The sequence below is a fragment of the Miniopterus natalensis genome, chromosome 1 (genome assembly GCF_054644295.1).
Source record: "Miniopterus natalensis isolate mMinNat1 chromosome 1, mMinNat1.hap1, whole genome shotgun sequence".
NCBI classification, from domain to species: Eukaryota; Metazoa; Chordata; class Mammalia; order Chiroptera; family Miniopteridae; genus Miniopterus; species Miniopterus natalensis.
The window spans coordinates 116,659,655-116,680,191 of record NC_142081.1 but is presented as its reverse complement, the minus strand read 5'-3'; the positions used below and the strand labels follow the sequence as shown (position 1 = coordinate 116,680,191).

Below are 20,537 nucleotides of genomic sequence, written 5' to 3'. Positions count from 1 at the left end.
TAAATTTAAGGCGATCATTGTTATAGTCTCAAATTAGTTATAAAATTACTCCTATACATAATCCAGAATTATAATTTGATTTGGCTATTTGATGCTGCCTTAGATATAGAAACAGATGTATTTGAGGCCATTAAATTCTGTTTTGATTATTTAGATAAAACTGAAGCCTAAAGTTCAAAATACAAGCACCTGCTATTTGTGTAACAAAAGTAATCATTTCTACTTTGACATTCAGTCATGTTAAAATAGGCAAAACTATCATTTAAAAGTTGACTAAGTCCTGGCTGGTGTGGCTCCGTTGCCCGAGCATCCTCACATGCACCAAAAGGTGACCAGTTTGATTCCTGGTCAGGACAGGGCTCATTCCTCCCCTCCTCCCCGCACCAAACCCTCACCCCCCACTCCCTCCCCCAGATGCGGGGAGTGTGGGCCTGGGCTGGTCCACTTGTCACCCCCCCCCACCATCGGTGCCTGCAGGGGTGAGCCTGCGCCCCCTCCCGCTGTGCCCCCCCTGCCCCCCTGCAAACATTTAGTGCCCGCACCTGAGCCCCTGGAGCGTGCACACGCCCCGCCCTCACTGCGCCCTCTCCGTGCGTGGAACCCGCACTTGCCCCGCAGCGCGCCCACCGCTCCTCCCGCAGTCGCCCCTCCCCCAGCGGCCGCGGTCGGTTGGTGACCTTAAGGGGCCCGAGCGCAGTCCCGGCCCAGCCCCGCGCGGCTGTTGGCGCCGGCTGGAGGGGCCCCGGGCGCGGGAGCCACGCAGGGGCCGGCTCGCAGCCCAGAGTGCGGGCTTGGTGCGGGGGAGGGGCGCTGAGCTGCACAACCTCTGACCTGAGCCTGGGGGAGACGCCGCGGGGTGAGTACAGGCGGCTGCACGGGGAGGCGGGAAGGCGCCCCCGGGAGGGGCTCCCCTTGGCCTTCCTGGGGGGGGGGGCGGAGAAGGGGCTCCCAGCGGCGGGGGAACCCCAGCAGCCTGCACCTGCTCCTGTGCCTGCCCGCCAAGGGCGCTGGCCAGGGCGGTTTTGCGGGCGCCCTGCCTGGGCCCCTGGGAGCTGCGGGAGCTGCACCGGGTGCTGCGGAGGCGGCCCGCCCGCCCCACTCCCTCCTGCAGGGGGGCTGGGGCGCGGGAAGGGGGGCTTGGAAAACCCGCTGCCCGAGGCGCCCCAGGCACGGACCAGCTGGGCCTGTGCCTCTGCCTGGAGACCTGCCTCGCATCCCTGCCAAGTCCGGGTCCCTCAGGGTCGCCCCACACGCCCAGCCAGGCCGGCTTCAGGAATCGGGTAACTCTTGTTCCCGTTCATCCCACTAATGAACGTTCCTCTCCATCAGCAGCAACACAGGTACAAAGTCCTTGAGAAGGAGGACAGGGGCTGCCCTGAGTTCATCTCCCAGCGCCAGCTCCGCTGGTGGGGGCGCCGCCTCTCACAGGCAGGGTTCTAGTAGCTCCTGTTCTGTACTTGAGGCTGCCAAGAGCCTTTTCTTCCTGGGACAGTATCAGCAAGAAATTCAGTCCGCTAAGCACACTTCAGTTAGAAACAAAGCTTTGCCTGAGCGGGTTTGGATTAAAGTCGAAGAAGCCTATGCAAATAAGCAATAAATAAGAGGAATCTCAGAGTAAAAGAGTTGGACACAAGTGTGGAGGGAAAAGCCCTGGGGAGATTCATAACATGAGCGATGGCACCACCTGCACCCAGAGCGCCTGGCAGTCCAGGGGTCCTCGCAGTCCCACCTTGGGGAGCAGGCCCAGAGCGGCTCAGGAGGAAGGTCTCCACTTAGGGAGAAGCATAAGCACATGGAGACAAGGTAACGCCTGCGACTGATTGTCGGGGTCATCTGTAGGCACCTACCTTAGGCACACAAGTTTGTTGAGTTAGTAATAACAGGCAACTTATTTTATAAAGCAAGAGTTTTGCCATTTCTCTGTTCAAAGGGAGGAAAAATTGGCAAGAGTAAACATTAACTTGTTTTCTGGATGGATCGGGGTCCCCAAGACCCCTGGTTTGCTGATTCCTTAGCAGATCCTTGGCTTTGATTTATTACAGGGAAAGGAAAAGGCAAAATTTGCAAAGGCTCCAGGGGAGAAGTCCTGGGGAATAGGCATTGTCTCCCAAGGTCCCCTCTCAGGGGAGTCACAGGGGAGCACTTAACTCCCAGCACCCAGTTCTGGGGCACCTGAAATGCTGCCAGCAGGACTCAGTGCCCTGAGATTTTGTTGGGGGCCCATCCTCTGGGCATCCCATACCAGCATACAGCCAAGTTCCAGAGCCACAAGGAAAGCCCATGTTTCACACAAACCACATTGTTTGTACAAACCGTTTAGGCACAGGGGGCTCCTCTAAACTAAATGTGGTGGGAACCTTCTGGAAATCTAAGTTCCCAGGTGCCAGATGGGCCAGTGTCTGGGACGGCCTTCCGAGGACAGGGCGGCTGGCTTACAAGTTCGGCCTGGTTCTTCCAAGGGCGCTGGGGACGGAGGAGGTTAAACCTGTTACTTAAGTCAATTTATCTGTGGATTTCTTTCCGCTATTCTGTGTAGAATCAAAAGGTGGCTAATTTTTCTCTCTTACAGCTAGGTTTTTCCAAACATAAAATTAATTAACTTAGTCATTTATTTTATTTTTTAAAATATGCTTTTATTTATTTTACAGAGAGGAAAAGAAAGGGAGAGAGAGAGAAACTTCGATGTGAGAAATATCAATCAGTTGCTTCTGTACACGCCTCAGTTGGGATCTAACCTGCAACCAGGGTATGTGCCCTGAGCAGGAATTGACCCAGCGACCTTTAGGTGCATGGGACTACACTCAACCAACTGAGCCACAGAAGCCAGGGCAACTTAGTTATTTATGGAGCACTGTGTGCCAGTTTCTCTTGTAGGCTCAGGAAATTAAGCTGGAGCCGGACAAATACTCAACTTTGAAGCCTCAGTTTTGAACTGAGGCAGGTTATTTCTTTTTTTTTCTTTCAATTTATCTTTATTGTTGGAAGTATTACACATGTCCTCTTTTTTCCCCTATTGATCCCATCCCCTCTGTACCCCTCCCCCCAGGCCTTCACCCCACTATTGTCTGAGCCCAAGGGCTATGCAAAGATGCCTATAAACTCTTATGTTAATCTCTTCCCACCCACAGACCCCCATCTGTTTTCCCTCTGAGATTCTTCAGTCTCTTCCATGCTTCTATGTCTCTGAATCTACTTGGTTCATTGGTTTATCTTGTTCATTAGATTCTACATGAGCAAGATCATGTGACACTTGTCTTTCTCTGACTGGTTTACTTCACTTAGCATAATACTCTCCAGATCCCACCATGCTGTCTCAAAGGGTAAGGGATCTTTCATTTTTACAGCTGCATAGTATTCTGTGGTGTAAATGTCCAAGAAGATACTTGATAGGATTTCAGTCTTTTTCAACTTGTAGAGACTTGTTTGGAAGTCTGTCTTCGAGAATATCCCATGTGTACTAGAGGAGAATGCATATTCTGCAGCTTTAGGGTGAAATGTTCTGTAAATATCAGTTAAACCCATCTGATCTAGTGTGTCATTTAGAGTCACTGTTTCCTTGTTGATATTTTGTCTGGAAGATCTATCCAGTAAAGTCAGTGGGGTGTTAAATTCCCCTACTATGACTGTATTGCTTTTGATTTCTCTTTTAAAGTCTTCTAGAAGTTTTTTGGGTTTTTTCCCCAGCCTGTCTGAGTCTTTTGTTCTGAGGTGGGTCTCATGTAGACACCATATATTGGGTCTTGTTTTCTTATCCATTCATCTACCTTATGTCTTTTGCTTGGATCATTTATTCCACTTATCTTTGTTATTATTGATAGGTACTTATCCATTGCCATATAATTTCTTTATTGCCTATGTTTTTCATTCTCTATTTCATCTTCTCATTACAACAGTCCCCTTAACATTTCTTGCAGTGCTGGTTTGGTGGGGATAAATTCCTTTAGCCTTTTTTGTCTGGGAAGCATTTATTTCATCATCTGTTGTTTTTTTTTTTAATATATCTTTATTGATTTCAGAGAGAGAAAAAGAGAGGGAGAGAGAGATAGAAACATCAATGATGAGACAGTCATTGATCGGCTGCCTCCTGTTTGCCCCCTACTGGGACCGAGCCTGAAACCTGGGCATGTGCCCTGACCGGGAACCAAACCCCGATTGCCTGGATCTTAGGTCGACACTCAACCACTGAGCCATGCCCAGCTGTGCTTCACTATCTATTTTGAATAATACCCTTGTTGGATAGAGTACTCTTGGTTTCAGATCCTTGTTTTGCATTACCTTGAATACTTGATGATACAGAGTTCAGAATACTGATTATAATGATGCTCAACAGCATGAAAAAAGGTATAGAAACTATGAAGGAAATTAAGAACGACATAGTAGAAATAAAAAAAAAACATTGGAAGGAATGAACATCAGATTAGGGGAAGCTGTGGATCGGATCAGCGAATTAGACGACAGGGTGGAAAAAAATCACTCAATTAGAGAACCAAAAAGAAAACACAATTAAAAAACAGGAGTATAGTTTAAGAAAGCTGTGGAACAACATGAAATGTAACAATATTTGCATCATAGTGCTGCCAGAAGAGGTTGAACCTAAGCAAAGGTTAGAGAACCTGTTTGAAGAAATAATGGCAGAATATTTCTCTAACCAATGAAAGAAAAAGTCACACAAGTTTAGGAGGCACAGAGAGTCCCAAGCAAGAAGAACCCACAGGGGCCCACACCCAAACACATCATAATTAAAACTCCAAAAATCCAAGGCAAAGAGAGAATCTTAGGGGCAGCAAGAGAAAACAAGCTGTTACCTACAAAGGAGCTCCCATAAGGCTGTCAGCTGGTTTCTCATCATAAACTCTACAGGCCAGCAGGTTATTTCTTTTTAAAGGGGTATATTAAAGCCAGCTAGCCAGCTAGATACCATTAAATATGTGATGCACATACACCTCACTGAACTCACCAGAGAGATAAAAGGCATTTTTTCTACTGATACTTCTTTAATAAACTTACTGAACACCTAAAAGGAAATGAAAAGGAAGGAAAGGAAAAGAAAAAACCCTCCTCTAACACTGGAAACCTATCTTAGAACTGGCCTCATAAAATGCCCCGAGATTTGGGACTGTAATCACAGTGGACCTTTGGGGCTGACACTGACCTGTCCAATAAACATTAATGCCCTGATGGTCTGGCAAACTAACACCCTTATTATTTTTTCAGCGCATCATATCAAATAAGTTAAAATTCTCATGTCAATTGACTCACTTGGTGGAAAGAAACCTACATGCTGTGAGAAGACAGAAGATGGGAGAAGAGTTCAGAAGGCTTGGAAAGAGACAGGTGGAAGAGGCACTGGACAGTTCACTAAAATGTGAATATCAACATCATCGAATGCCCTACTTCCTAACAAATCTGGATTATAATTTTCTGAAGTTGGGAATGAGAGTTGTTCCCCATCAAATCAGGTATAGTAATTCTTAGCATTTTTGTTTACATATGCCTTAGAGAATAAGATGATGATGATGCAGTCAGCCCTGGAAAAATGTGCATATTACTTACACACAAAATCCTCTTCTGTAAGAACCACTCATTATAATACTCAGGCTGGACCCCTATTAGTCACAGTACCCATGTTCTAAGTAATCCTGATGACTTGACTGCAGGAGAATCTTTTTTCTATGTAACCTAGTTTCATTCTATGGCTTAAACCCCTCTCCACTGTTCCTGTCCTGTTTGCTTCAGAAAAGACTATTACAGACCTGCTGGTATAAATTTTTCACTTATGCTTACAAAGGGTTATGATATTGTATCATGATTATTCCTGAAGTTGAAACTTTTCTAATCTTTTCTTACATATTGTGGCATAGAGTGCTAGTTACTTTCCAATAATCAGTTTTGTCTTCTGTCTTACTTAGTCAGTTATATGATTATATATTTTGAGCCTCTCTTGCAGCTAGGTGTGGCCATGTGACTAGTCTTTAAGGCAGTAATATATAAGCATTGTGCTATGTGGATATTCTGGAAAAAAATGTCCCTTATCATTTTGCCCTGCTGTCTGGAATGAAGACAGAATAGCTGGAGATCAATAGCCATCCTGAGCCATGAGTTTGTGGTGGGATGGGCAACACTGTGTGTTGACCCTTCTACTAGAAATAAATTTTATGACACTAGGCACCTTGTTTATCTTGGTCAAAGCAACATCCCCAGAACCTAAGAATGCATGTATGTAGGCTGTGGTAAAGGCTCACGTATTGAATGGTATTGAATGAGTGAATGAATGAGTTCACACCAGACCATGTTAAACACTGATCATAAAGTCCTCCCAGGGGATATTCAGCCATCAGGAGCAAAACCAAGGTCTCTGATTCTGTCACAAAATCAAACTCTGCCCTAACTCAAGTCATATCACTCCTATTAGCTTCCCTTTGCTCTCCCTGATTTGCTACTGTTATAGAAGTAGAGGATTTTTTCTTACTGCTCTGCAGTGTTTTCTTCAAACAAAATCTTTTAAAATCTACTTTCTTGATAATTCTTTCTATTAATTTTTAGCTTAGCAAGTTTAAAATTCTTTAGTATTCAAGGTCATGCATTTCTTTATGTGTGGATCTGTTGATAAATGCAGGCGCTACTTTGTCACATAATCTTAGGCATCCATCAAGTGTACAAGAGTCATCCAGAATGGTATCTAATGACATTCCTAGGACGTTAGACAATAATATTATCACCACGGAATTCAGTCACTAGGTCCTAAGGATTTAACTCCATGTTGTTTACTGAAACTGAACTTCATCGAGCCCTTTCCCACTCCACTGTGGTCTCCACATTTTAATATGTCACTCATTCTTGTCACTAAACCTTACTTATATCTTTTAAACTATTAAATATTAATAATCTCTGCTTCCCTGATATTTGAGCTGATCTTTCCCTCTTGCTGTCCTTTTAATAAAGGGGAACACTCCCTCTGCTCCTTTTTATTTTTTTTGGCACATGTGTGATTAAAGGGCTTGTAAATGTTCACACTTTTTTCAGTCACATGTCATTGTTGTCTTAAATTTTTCTCTACTCTTCTCCAAAAGTTGGTGCTATTCCTGTTAATTATTTGGGGAAAAAATTAGACTTCTCTTCTACTTCTGTGACATCTATTTATAGTAGAGCTCCTTGGTTTTGCTCAAAGTTCTTTTGAACCTGCCCACCTTTGAGGAATGATATTATTTGGGTTTTGTTGGGTACTTTCAGCTTTTCTGAAGGGCACACTTCTGGACACCTCACCCTCTCCTTCTCAGGGGCTTTCCCTGTAGGAGCCTATTAAAATAAAGACAGACAGAGGTCATCCGACAAGCTCTTCCTAAGTCTCCCCTCTACCAGCAATGTCACTGTGGCCGCACAGGTCTGCTCCCTCCTGGCCTCTCCGTCCTTCCAGAGCTCGTCCATCCCTGCTCTGGGTGCATCCCTCCTGCTCACGAGGGGCTTGCTCCCTTCATTCTCCTGGCTCCTCTAACTTCTGTTTTTTTCTGCATTGGCTCTTATCCTTTAACATATAAATATACATGTATTTTTCATCTAAGAATAAACATATCCTAGTAATGTATTTCCCTCTAACTACTGCCACATCTCTCTTCTCAGCCAAATGCTCAGGAAGAGAAGCCCTCAGTTGCTGTCTTCTCTTCCTCGCTTCCTGTTCACTGCTTCACCCCAATGCCATGGCCAATACATTTGTAGCTTTTCTGCCCTCCTGACAACATTGGACTTGGTTAGGCAATTATGTATGGAAGCTGAGACCGGGCCAGGCCTGTGCCCTTGGTAAAGGGGTGGAGTGGGTGCAGGGCAGGGCAGGGGCATCCTGAACCACTGCCTCCTCTGTAAGGTGGGGGCCTGGATGGAACTCTGGGCGGAATGGGTCCCTCGTAACCAGGTGACCTCGGAATGTGCTCTGGTTGGCTGGTGCCAACCAGGTGAACTGCCTTCAGTTGAGAAGCAGCTGTGGAAGGAGGAGGAGCTTCGGCTGTGCTCTCTTCTTGCGGTGGCTGTGATTCTCAGCAGTTGTCTGATCTCCACACCTTTGGACTAAGTCAGGCTGCTCGCCGTCCTCACAGACTAGTCAGCTCAGTGGAGGCGGTCACAGCTGACAGCAGCGGGGGCAGCAGCAGGGGCACAGCCAGGCCTTGAGCCCTGCCCAGGGCCTGGCAGCCCAGTGGCCCCTGTGCTGTACAGGGCTTTGCGATTTTTGGGAGTTGGGGGGTGGGGCTGTTGAGTGAAGGCAGTGACAGCAGCAGGGAGTGAAGGGTCCTCATGGGGAACAAACTGTCCTGCTGCTGCCTGAAGCCCAATGCCAGCCCCAAGCTGGGCCAGCACGCTGGGGGGCGGCCTCGGGAATATGAGACTCCTGTGTATGGGGGGGGCTCCAGGAACTCAGTGGCAGAACCACCAGCCACGGCTGCCATGGAACTTGACAACTTGCATTCCCTGTTCTGTGATTGCCACCCTGTCCTGCGCCTCAGTGACGTGGAAATGCCCGATGGTAAGGAGGTGGCGGGTGTTCACTGCTCTCAGGAGTACCTCTGTCCTGTGCTGACCCCAGGGTCCCCTAGCAGGGAGCCACCCCCTCAGGCTCCTTGCCTGGAGGCCGCTTTTCTGGAGCTGGCTCTTCCTGGTGTCCCCACCCCTTATTCCCTTCCAGTCCTGTCTGGCCAGTTTCCATGTTCACTACCCAGACCCCTAGTTCTTACTCCAACCCAGCCTGAGACACTCCAGGCCTTGGCCCTTCCTGTTTATGCCTCTGTTTAATGTCTCATGGGCCTCTGTGAAGACTTTTGGGTATATTTTCTCCTTTTTGTCAGTGAAAACTTGAATCCCCCAACTTCAGAGTATCCATCCCATCTCCCTCTCCTTACTTATCCATAAGGTACTTAAATGAAGGAACCAGGTAGGGGCTGGGGATACCCTGGCTCCCACCTGTTAAGATAGTTGATAATCAGGACAGTTCAACTGCAAAGATGTTAGAGTTTATTATTTCAATTCAAAATAGACAACTGACATGGACTCTATGTGGTGGTCTTAAGTAGGCTGTTTTCAGTTGGCTGCCTAGAAGCTCCTTTATTCCTCCCAACTGTAATTTGAATACAGAGGGAAATGGTGGGAGAGGGACTTGAAATTACTGAATGATGTGTAATGTGCTTCCAGTGCTACAGAGAATACTATTTTGTTTGTTTTTTTACACAAAGGAGAAACCTCTGAGTCTGATTAATTTATTTACTTTGACACAAATATATCTTCAGAACGTTCGTCTCCATGGCGCCCTCTAGGTCCTCTCCCCTCCTGCAGGGAGATTCCTGTCTAACTGTAGGAATGTTGAGGTAAAACTTCTGAAGACCAGGTGCCTAAAGGGGGGTAGGGGGGGAGAGGGAGGATAGAGGGAGGGAGAAGAAGTACTTGCTGGAAAATAAGCCTGATGACAGTGTAGCTAATGGAGACTGGTTTTGAAGTACAAAACATTCACAAAGATGTTAAAACCTCATTGGTCCATTTGTTTCATGTAAATGCCAGAGATTATTTCATAGAGCAAATGTACTATAGCTCTTATTCTATTTAAACTCTAGTTGAGCTTTTAATTTCTTTAAATATTAGAATAATTAGCCGTGTGAATTCACCCCGATGGTGCACATGGCTTTGTAACTGAAAAGTACTCGCTTTTCAGAATATTCAAATATTATGAAATAAATGAACAAATTATGTGAATCAATTAAGTGTACCTTTAAGCACCAGGCAAGTAAGTACCTGTGAAAACTTCTGCTCGCTCTGCTTGGCGCAGCCAGGTAAGCCTCTGAGTGATTTTATAAACCAGTTAGTATGGGTAGTGTTGGATGAGAGGCTAAAGAGGACCCTGATTTAATTCTTTTAAGGTGTACAACTCACTTCCATGTGTATCTCCTTTGGCCCTTCTAACTGCAAATAAGGCCCGTGTATACTCTCCCTCCATTGCTGCCGAGGAAACCGAGACTTAGGCTGTGAAGTGACTGTGGCACAGCTGCTGAGCAGAAGAGGCTGACGTGCAGGTGGCAATGTGCCAAATTCAGTTTCTGTGGTGCTTACAAACTCTTTAGATTGCAGCTTAAATTTCATATTTCTCCATAAAGTGAGCCCATTTTAACTTCCTCCAGTAGTGATACTCCCGTTTGAAATCACTGTATACAACTCAGAAGCAACGGCTGCTCCCCCTGTGTCTATAAACTCATCACAGTGGGTAAGAGTCAAAGTAGAAGTCACGGGGGAGCAGGAATTTCCCCGGGTGCGAGTTGCTGTGTTTTAGGGAGTGTGTTCCGACGGCCTCGGATGGAAGCCGACAGAGCTCTGGACGCAGAGGGACCTTGTGAGAAGCTGGTGAGAGGGCAGGGAGTGAGCACAAGCCTGTAGTGAGTAATGTAAACCAGAGAAGCTGGAAATACAGGGTTCAAAGTATAGAATTGCCTTTTATGTTTAATGTGATAGATTTTCTATTTCAAATTGTTTTTAATTTTGGAGATACATTCAATAACTTGATATGAGAAAGCTCAGTTTCAGCAATTGCCTGTTATTAAGTTTCCGTAGAAACAAGGTGAAAATAGCAAATGTAAAGTCCAAGGACACTGAGAATTTGCTTTTAATGTCTATATTTCAGATAATTTTATATCAATTTCCCTGGAAATAGGAAATACCTACTTAGATGTAAAACATTCTGGCTTTTCTGTGCTGGAGAATTGAACCATGTGCCTCTTACACAGAATCACGCTTGAATGATGCTCTGCCTTGTTCTTCTGGAACAGAAGGTGGTTTCTTGAAGTCATTTCCAGGGGATATTCTTAAGAGCCTAGTACAGATTTCAGACAGACTTAAAAGAATTTGTGTAGCACCTTGCCTTTATCTAACAATATATCGACTGTAACCGATGGTGGCCTCAGTAACACAAAAAAGACACTAAGGTCCTGTCATGCAGTGTTGTTATTACTCACCAACTGCTCACACAGCCTTTTGTGTCCTGACCTCATGAGCTTTGCTAATTTGCTGGCTCAAGGTGCTCTCTCAGGGGACCCTTCCTCCTGCTACCCCTGAGGGGTGCGTAGGAAGGAACTGGCAATACTATGAGGAAAAACCTCTGGGCAGCAGATCTTCACTCTTTCCAGGAGCTATTTTAAACCCTCTTTTTTTGGTGACAATATTAATAAGCATTTGATGTAAAAGATTGGAAAATATAGAAAAGTCACTCGCTTATGGTGAGAACACCCAGAACGTTTATTAATATTTCGGTGTTTATTCTTCCTGAACCTTTCGTACGCATATAAACATAACGTGATTCTACAAAAATGAGGTCATTGTTTGTGTGCTGCTTTATAACTCTGTGTTATAAAGAGAAGTAATGACATAAAGCCCCTGGACCTGTGCCTGACCCCTGGAGGGCGCTCTAAGGGGTATTTCTATGCAACTGTGTGCAGCTCTGCTGCAGACCTTTTCATAACTGTCCCTGTACCTTCAGATGGTTGGAGCATCACTCAGGTGCCCAGTCTTTAGGATGGGCCATTGTCCAAAGTGAAACCATGCACACTCCCATTATAATGCTTTATTCTGGGGACCCAGATAAAAACAGATGCATTGTACTGACCTGTAGACTTCAGATGGTATGCTTTCTTATATCTTGATTAGGATGTCATTTTGCAGTTAAGGTATTTTAACACTAAATGTTCTTATCCCAAAGTAAAGTCACCATTGGTTATTCACTGGACAGCAGAACTTCTCTTTTAGTTTTTTTGTGGATTTTGTGTAACTACTACTCTAAGATCTGAAAGAAGTGCTGATGTTAGATGACAAATCTAAAGACTGCATTTGGTAAAATCTTAGGAGTTATAAGAGAATTGGGAGAAACTTAATTGACTTGGGGTACACTGAAATAGTTAGATATTTACTGGGCACCATTCCAGATGCAGGACAAACAGTGATAGTCAAGGCCAGGCTCCCACCCTAGCAAAGGTTTCTACATTCTAGAGGATCCTAGGGGCGGACAGCACATGGACAGTCAAGAAAGTCAGGGTTAAAGACGGCTGCTCCCTTTAGTGACACTGAGCCGGTCTGAAAATGAGGGAACCCTGTGAACACGCTCCAGGCAGGTTCCTCAGGTGGGGGTGCGCAGAGTGCAGGCCACCAACAGCAGGCACGGGGTGGGGGGGGCTGCAGAGACTGACGGGCGCCGGGAGGAGGAAGGCGGTGCGTTCAGACCTGCATGCCGGTGGGCCTTGACAAAAAATACGAATTTTAGTCTAGTAATGGGAAACCACTGGAGGATTATATGTAGGGAAATGATGCTAATTGTATAAAGAGGGAGGAACAGTGAGGGAGAGAGAGAGAAGCTATTGGGTGAGAAGGGGGATGCAGGGGTGTCAGGTAGACGGCGGGCAGAGTAGCGCAGGGTAGTCAACTGTGGATTTAACAGAAACTGTAAGGGCCTAAAATGGGCCAAGTTAAGGAAATTAAGTCTAAATGTAGTGACACAATAAGAATTACAAGTCACAGAAAAATAAACTAGTACGTCCCCACAGTCGACTACTATGGAGCTATAAAAAATAAAATATCTCTTTCCTGGCGTGTGGTGATCTCCAGGATAAGTTACATGGAAAAGGAAGGAGAGGACATCCAGTGATGTACATGACAAAGCAGGGGAAATATGTATTTGCTTATTTTTTAAAAATGCTGAAATTCCTGCTAATTGTGTGACTTTGGTTCCTTTCCCTTCAACGGGCAGCCAAGGCTCACATTTACTTAAGATGACGTGGGGGTGCTGGTTACTGAGCGGGCACTTCATACACTTCCTGTGAAATGATACTAAATGTTCATATTTTGCTTTTGAATTAATTTATGAAAGCTTTTTTGTCATTTCTTGGTGCTCTATAAATAGTATATAAATTCCTCTTGCATTTCATTTGACCCTTACAGTGTTTTGAGTTCAGTAATATAGGAATTATATCTGTTTTACATGTGAGAAGACAGGCTCTGAGTGGTATAAATTGAGTTTTCCCAAGTTTAAACATCAGGCTTGATGGAGCAGGAATGTGAATTTCAGATGGATGGACACAGGGATGGGACTGATAGAGTGACATGTCATGTGATCAGCTTTGGGGATACTACCTTTTTTCACACACCCTTTTTCTAATGTATTAGAGTAATTAAACTTCAGGGTTAAAACAGTAACATTCCATAATTTGAGATGAAATGGAGGTAAATTGTTACTCAGGAATGTTCCTAAAAGTCGAAGACACTGCGCAAAGTACCTTTAAAAATACATAATGGAAGAACGGTGTACTTCACTGTGGGAACTATCACGTCTCGGTCACAGTCACTGACACGTGTTGAGGACTCAAACAAGGCAGCCTTGAGATCCAAGGCGAGCCAGCTGCAGAGGGGGTTTGGAAGCCAGAGCTGGGAGGGGCAGAGGCTTCCTAGGAAGCAAGGCTCAAGGAGCAGCAGCCTGGGGGCCCCAGGGGCTCACCCTGTGCCCTTGGGTGGGGCAGCCAGCTCCAGGCCCTGGGGAAGGAGCCACCTGCCTGGGGGGAAGTGCAGACTCAGAAAGAGAAAATCATTAGTGCATAATCCACTTGTTAGAGTCTAAATTTTGTGTTATGGGTCAGGAAACTAATACAATGTATAGTAAATACAATGTGTAGTATAGGGATAGAGCAGTCAGTACATGCAGGAACCTTAAGTGAACAGGTGCCCAGCAGTTGGCCTAGAGACTTCTGACATTTCTATTTAATTGGAATAAATTGAAATCAATGTCTTTCTGAAAAATGCTGCTTAAAACCACACTATAAAATAGTGATGCAGTATTTGTCATTAGCAAAAAGTGGAAGTTATATATATATAAAATTGTTGGAGGCTATAAACAGTAAATATTTTATGAAAGGCTCATGCAAATTAATAACCTTAGGGTTCTCGTGGGCACAATACATACAGTACCTGTAAACAAAAGGCAACTCACCAAGGTGGAAATAACACTGTTAACTGTGGTCAAACCATATAATCAAAGAAATGCAAATTAGAGACACTGTGAGGTTCCTCATTCACATAACTGGGATTTCTTTAAGTATTAAAGCTGGGGTAGAAGCTAAAACTGGTATGTTTGCAGGCATTATACACTAGTGTGCCCTCACCTGTTTTAGAAAGCAACTTAGTTGTATGCATTGAGCCATAAAAACAACCTAACCTTTTGGTCTAGTCATTTCATTTTAAAGAGCTTTTCTAAGGAGATTCAAAAGATTGTTTAAAACCACTGACTTGTATGACCAGAGTTCACACAGTAAAAACCAAGGTACTCCTTTGTTCAGGAATTAAATGAGCTTCTCAGAACTCGTGTCAGTTCTGCTCCTGTGGATTTCTCCTGAAAAGGCTTCCTCCTCATGCTGGTAAAGTCAATGCCCAGAGCTCCAGAGGCCCTAAGGCTCCTAGAGGTCAGCTCTGCCTTTCTCTGAGGTTCCTGGGAGGTGCCAGACCAGCTGGGATTGATCGGCCAGCCCTGGGGCATGTGCCTGCCCTAGGACCGGGTGTAGGGTAGGGGAAGCTTCAGCTTTGTGTTTGTTACTTGAGCTAATTTTGTTTTTTTCTGCATATTGTCGTTTCTTTTATTCCAGCCTTCTTGATTTTTATATTTAGAGCCATAGCAGCACATCTTGTTTTGGGGTGTGTGTGTGTGTGTGTGTGTGTGTGTGTGCGTGCCTGCGTGCGTGCGTGTGTGTGTGTGTGTGTGTGTGTGTGTGTGTAAGCCTACTGCTTCCTTGACTGAAGTACATACTTTTCTTGGGCTTTCCAGTGAAATTACTAATTTAGCTATATCATGGCATAGGCACCTATACAAACATGGCTGCTTCTGCAAATGTGTTATTTTTTATTCAAATTCAGTATATTTGCATTATTTTTGGTAGGAAATAGTCTTGAATTCTCTCAGCAGCTGGAGGTTACAGGCTGCTCTGATAGTCTCTGCCTCTCACTTTGTGCACAACGGAGTTTATTTTTCCAAATACCTCACATTGTCTCATTTTTCAAATATGTGGGGAAAATCCTTTAAAATAATTGTATGAGTTTTTTACAAAAAAATGTTGAATAGAATAGTGTCTTCAAAAGCAATTTAATAAACTTGAAATTCAGGGAAGGAGCTTCCTTGAAGCACAAGGCAATTGGTTCAGTTATTTAATTTCTCTGCTGGCGGGACTGTCAAAGTGGACGGCTCAGATGTCTGCTAACCAGCCAGTCCCGAATGATGTTTGGGCAACATTCTAACTGTGTTAGTCGGAGGGGAAAGTCTTCTAGGTAAATACATTTGGACATGATGTTAGACTTTATTCATTACTATAGTTTTAACATATCAGTGAGCATTTTGATTCTCCAAGAACCAGGGCTATAGTCTATTTATATTTGACCTCCAAATGCCCTTTTAAAAACAGGCCCATTATTATGTGACATGGGGAATGTCGCCTGAACCATTATTCCATCAGGACCTTGGTCCACTTTCTTAGAAGTTTGGTTAAATGGTTTGAGATGGACATTGCTAAGGCCTATCATAGGGTTTGTTTTTTTAAATGACAACTTTATAATCGCATATAGTGGGGCACTTTGTGTTATTAAAATTCAAGTATGTGTTTGGTATTCTTGCCTAAGTAGAAGATTATCCCACCTCGGTGCAAGGTGCACTGCAGGGGACCTACTTTATGTGTTCACAGCAGATTTCATGTTTGCAAGCAGCCCTATGATCAGGCCGAGAAAGAATTCTTATTGAAGCCCCAAATTAATCATGGGGCATGGAAGGAAGAAGTGAGAGTTTAGCTTTGGAAATTGAGGGCAGAACTAAAAAATCACTTTGTCAAAAGTATAAAAAGTCACTGTCATGAAACTATTCCTGTAGATTAGAGCACTGAGCTCTTATGCTGTCCTTTAAAATGCGCCACGATGAACAGCCCCAAGTAAGCCTCAGCTAACTAAGTTCACTATCTGAATGGAGTTAGAATCAGCCTACGTGTGTAAAGAACATTTTCCAAAAGCAGCTCACTTGATTTGGGCCTATTTGATGTATTAGCTTGCATCTGACGCTAATTCGTCACAGTGTAACTTGCTTCTTGAGACTGTTTCTTGGATGAGCTAGTAATATCAGCATAAAAGAGAGTGACTGTATTTCTAATTGATAAGTGGAAGGGGGAAAGCACATATATGATACCCCAATTTAAATTAGATTGTTTATGTGCAAGTTAAAAAAAAGTCTAAGATATAGCCTGGGTTGATTCCTCATATCTAGAAAGATCTTGCAATTTTTAATAACCCTGGTAGAATTTTTATGTTGTTGCCTTCACTAAAATTGTTTTGTTACCATTACTTAAAAACTTTTTTGCCCGGCCGGGCATTGCCCAGCAGTTGAGTGTCGAACTGGGATCCAGGCGATCAGGGTTCGATTCCCAGTCAGGGCACATGCCCGGGTTGCAGGCTCAATCAATGACTCTCTCTCATCATTGACGTTTCTATCTCTCTCTCCCTCTCCTTTCCTTCCTCTGAGATCAATAAAGGTATATTTTTTAAAAAATGAAAACAAAAAAAGAACCTCTTTCAACTTTGTTTAAGTGATTAAAATGGATGTATAGCTATTTTTTAAATTTTGTATTTTTCTACTCAACTAAATCAGTATGCTTATTTCTCTTCTTCCTATACAGAGTGGTATTTACAGTTAATCCCTTCCTACCATCCCAGGGCAAGGACAATTTTCCTAAAGAAATATCAAATGCATGGTAAGTCAAGATAGAATTTAGGTCACACTTAGGTTTTTATTTGAACAAATCAAAAAAATCAGTTGTTCATGTGTGAGGATTGAATTTGTGATTTTGGCTTTATTTTACATAGCGCTCAACCAAATGCTCCATCCTCCCCACATCTAGAGCTTTCCAGCTCCTCCCAGCTCCCTCACCTGCTGCAGGGCTGCCCGGGGGCATCAGAGCAGACAGGCCTGCGGGGCCCCAGAAGCTCAGCATCAGCAGGGAAACTAGTGTCAGCTTCCTGTGCCCTGTTTGTTTTAGGAAAAGAGTCAGAACTGTAGGATTTTATCACCCTGCTTGCCTGCTTATTTTCCTTAATGTTATGTTAAATCGTGTTTTCTTGCTTAAAAGGGCTCACTGATCAAGCTTTCAGTTGATTAGACAGCAGGAGCACAAGAGGGGAATGCTCCAGTGTATCTGAATTAACGCAGCACAGTAACAGTGGGGCTTTTTAACATGCCTTTTCATGGTACATGTGCATTTTGACTTTCTGGAGCTGATCGTTTTTGGTAGGACTGCTGTATTTCGGTTTCTTCTGGGACCATGGGCTGCTCTCATGTAGAGAGGGGGAGACAGTAAAGGAAAAGCTGCCTTCAGTCCTGTGATGCCCCCCCACCTTCCAGGAGGCAGCGTGGGGAACAAAGTGCAGCCCAGGACCCTCTTGGAGCTTTTGTTTTTTTTCATTTCTTTTTGAGAGCAAAACAATTTTGTGTTGTAGGTGTTTAGTTAGGTTAGCCACACTCATTTTACAATTTAAACTAGATGGGACCCTTTGTAAGATATTCCAGGTGGTTACCAGTCAGTGGTGCAGGATGCTTCCAGGGGCCTGGCCAGAAACTGGTTCTTGGAGCCATCAACTGCTAGATGCTGGTGACTCAAGTAAAGTGGGTGTAAATGCAGAATTAGGAACCAGGGCTGAGCAGTGGCTCAGAGATGCAGCAGTTAAACTTGTTCATTAGCTGACTCTCACCCGGCCTAATTAGCTTTGCCTTTTCTTCAGTACATGGAGCGGCTTTGATTTGTACCTAATACAGAATCTCTCTTAGGTCAAAACAGTAAAACATAGGATAAAGTTTTACTTTATGGGACTCCTCTTGCCAAGTGATTTAAATTATAAATTGTCAAGAAGTGATAAAGGAAATGGAGTGAAATCTGTCTTATTTTGTGTCTTGGTATCTGTCAGGGAATCATAACTTTTGCTTCCCTGAGGCGTTTGTATCTGCATTGATCACTTATTCCTTTTATTCTTAGTGCAAGGAAAGAGGGGGAACAGCTCTTCACACCATGTAAGTAAACACTTGAAAACTTAAGTAAGAAATTAATAATATGAATTAAATTGTCTACCATGATTTTTAAAAGTATATAATGGACCCAGTGTCATCCGCATGTCCCTTTTTTGGTAGATTTTCTAAATCACTTCTGTTATCTTAATTTTCAAACTGTTATCTTAATTATCAAACTTACATATTCAGGAAAGTTTTTGGCTTAGTAATCCCCATTTTTTAAGGGGTTCTGACCTTTAAGTTAAATTTCAATAATATGGTTGTGATAGAAAGATCTGCCTTAAATTTTTACCTAAACTTTTAATCTTGTTTTTTACAAAATAAACAACAATATAATAGCTAAGTCAATTTTTAGCACCATCTATTGACTTATTGTCATAGCAGCTGAAAGCTTAGCTTTCTCAACTCCAGCGTGGCCTTCTTTCCCTCCCCCTGTCCTCTCAACATGTAACATGGTTTTTATTAAATCAGAATCAATGTTTACACTATTATATTATGTAAATACTTTTTACTGCTGAGCCATACAGTTCTGTGGCTGTGCCTCTTCCTTGTATACCCTTCATTCTTTTTCTCAAATACAGGGTGTCCCAAAAGTTGTGTATGCACATTGAATGATTATCAAGTCAGTGTTTAGTAACATATAGTTCAGTTTCAGAATTTGAAAGAATCTACAGAAGTGAATCATTTTTTGGTCAGTTCCTGTTTTCAAACTGATGACCGTTCTGGTCCAGGCACAGGTGATAAGGCAAAGCAATGGAATCGCAAACAGCAAGAATTATTTGGTTCTGTATTTTGCTCCCTCAATTTGTTGAGTGTTGGCTGGTTTTGTACCGTAAACTTTATGTTTATGAATCCCTATGAAAGAAGGTCTAGTGGGTTGTTAGGATAAGTTTTCTCTGCTCAAAGCTTAGTCTGTCTCCCCCCATTATTTCAAATCAGTTAAACCTGGAAAGGAGTGAAAATCTAGTGTTTTAGCAGCTGTTACAGTGTGTATACAGTTTTGGGACCCCTATGTGACTGAAACCTGAGCACTTCTCCAGGACAATCCCAACCCCTTCTTCCTAGTCACCATGACCTTGCACAGCCAGATGCAGCAAGTAGGCTGGTCTCCCTGCTTTCAAAATAAATTTTTTGTTCCTAACAATCTGGTAATTTGGCAGAGAAAGATGGCTATCAGACAGAAATACTACATTTATGCTACATTAACATAATACTTAGTAAGTTTTCACTTTTGTGTGTGTGGAATTAATTTTTTGATTATATTCACTTCTTGTTTTCTAACAAATATTTTTTCCCAAAATTCTGTAACATTTGTCACAGGGCTGTCAAAAATATTTTCCATTTCCTAAATAGAGTTCCATGTTTTATTGGAAGCAATCTCCCCCCTCTTGTTATCCTAGTCTAGTAGAGACTTGCTTTCCCTAGGCCTGCTCTGTGCCTGTTTTGTGGCATATTTCTTTAAAGTCACCTGGGAGCTCACATAACTGTTCTCTTGTGTGGGGTCCCCTATGTCTTAGATCAGTGATTTTCAACCTTTTCCATCTCATGGCACACATAAACTAATTACTAAAATTCTGTGGGCCCAACCAGCATGCCTCAGTGGTTGAGCATCGACCTATGACCCCAGAGATCAGGGTTCGATTCCCGGTCAGGCACATGCCCGGGTTTCGGGCTCGATCCCCAGTGGGGGGCGTGCAGCAGGCAGCTGATCAGTGACTCTCTCATCATGGATGTTTCTCTCTCTCTCTCTCTCTTTCTCTCTCCCTTCCTCTGTCGGAAATCAATAAAGATATATTTTAAAAAATAAAATGAATGAATAAAATAAAATTCTGTGCCACACCAAAAAATATATTTTTTGCCAATCTGACAAAAAAAAAAAAAGTTACAATTTTGATTAAGTCACACTGGACATCTCTTGTGTTGGCTGTTGTCATTTTTTATTTGACAATCTCAGGGAAAAGAGATTAGTGTCTCTGCCTGAATAGTCAGGTATTGCATGCTTTAAAAATTCTTGTGGCACCACAGTGTCCTGCGCTTACACTGGTTGAAAATCGCTGTCCTAGGTGGTATGTTTTCCTCTTTCTTGTTAAACTCCCTCATTTTACTGGAGCACTTTTTCCTGGGAAAGGATACATGGACAGAAATTTTTTAGAGATATAGCCTCTCTGAAATGCCTCCTGTTTAATAAAATATAGAATTCTGGGTTGAAATTAATTTTTGCAGTACTAGAGGCATTTCTATTGTTTTCTCACCACAGTTGCTCTTAAGTCTGTTGACATGGGATGATACGTTATATATTATTAATTTTAGTGATTCCCCCATCCCTTTCTTCCCTGGAAACTTTTAGAACCCTCTCTGTTCCCGGGGTTCTGGAATTTATAATATGTTTTTGTTTATAACTTTCCATTTTATTGTGGCCTTCAAGGCTACATGTCTGATCTGCTTTCAG

The 20,537-nt window shown here is 43.4% G+C and overlaps 1 long non-coding RNA gene across 1 annotated transcript; it reads left to right on the top strand.

Annotated features, from left to right (window-relative positions):
• Positions 1-5,290: 5,290 nt before the first annotated feature.
• Positions 5,291-18,089, top strand: LOC148094362 (uncharacterized). Its single transcript, XR_015714294.1, has 3 exons — positions 5,291-5,459; positions 16,707-16,781; positions 18,057-18,089. It is a non-coding gene; the product is annotated as an uncharacterized LOC148094362 (long non-coding RNA).
• The last annotated feature ends 2,448 nt before the right edge of the window (positions 18,090-20,537 follow it).